A 1,231-nucleotide genomic window follows, 5' to 3' on the forward strand; every position below is an offset into this window, starting at 1 on the left:
TCCTGCCAGAGCAGTGGCCTGGGTCTTGGAAACCCAAGGGAGAAGGTTCAGGACCCCAGGGTGGGGCCCTCCTTCCCGCCTGAAGCCCCACCATCAGGTGACCCTCTGGAAATTTGATACTTGAACCCCCCTACCCTGTGACTAGGAACTGGGCAAAGCTAAGGAAAGGGACAGCACAACTCACAATTTGAGGTGGGGGTGGGGGAGGGTGGTCTTGCAAAGGCTCTTATCTTCACCCCTCGACCCCAAACTTTGCAAAAGAGGTGTGAGGCCTCTCAGGGGACTTGGCACCTCCTGGATGAATTCCATTCAAACTTATTTTGACGTGTATACAGACCAACTGTTTAGAAACCCCACTTGTGCAAAGCCCTACTGTGTTTTTATGTTCCTGTTTAAAAGAGAAGTTTACTTAGCAATAATTATAAATAAGTGAATATTCTTCTTTAAAAACAAAATCATGGCCCTCAAGAACCAGGGAGCTCATAGTCACATGACTTCCTACCATAGTTCCCCCATCTGACACACAGGACACCACCTGCCCCCTTCACTGAAGGTCCTACTGAGACTGCTAGTCCTGGGACTCTCCCTGGAAGCAGGAACCAGGCTGGTGACACCCGAAGACAGAAGGTGGATCCCATCACCAGTCATCACTCAGAGGACCCCTTCTCACCCCCAGAGTCACCTGCTGGCGAGTGCAGCAGGGTGGCAGGAGCCTCTCCTGCCTCTGCAGCAGCACTGAGGTTGTCCTACTGCTGGCTTAGGCTTACTCCCTTGGGGAGATGGCCTAAGCTGTCAGTCCGACTTTAGGCAATAAAGACAAAAGCAGGCAAATTTAAAGGCTTATTTAGCAATCAATGTTTCAGTATTTCATATTATTTCAAAATATCTAAAAATTCAATAATCTTAATTAAAATTTACTAATTTAGAAAAGAATAAGGACACAGAACTTAGAAGACAGAACCAAGAGACACAGAACCTAGAGACAGAGCCTATCCAGAGAACATGGCAAAAGATCCTGGATAGAACCTGGCTACAGAACTTGGCTGGAGAAACTACACAGAACCAAGAGACAGAACCAAGCAAAAGAAACTAGAGACAGAACCTGGCTACAGAACCGGGATAGAACATGGCAAGAGAACCTGACTAGAACCTGGTGACTGAACCTGGCTGGAGAACCTGGACAGAACCTGGCTGGAGAACCTAGCGAGGGAACATGGCTACAGAACCTGGC

This window comes from Myotis davidii, unplaced genomic scaffold, assembly GCF_000327345.1.
Source record: "Myotis davidii unplaced genomic scaffold, ASM32734v1 scaffold2636, whole genome shotgun sequence".
NCBI classification, from domain to species: Eukaryota; Metazoa; Chordata; class Mammalia; order Chiroptera; family Vespertilionidae; genus Myotis; species Myotis davidii.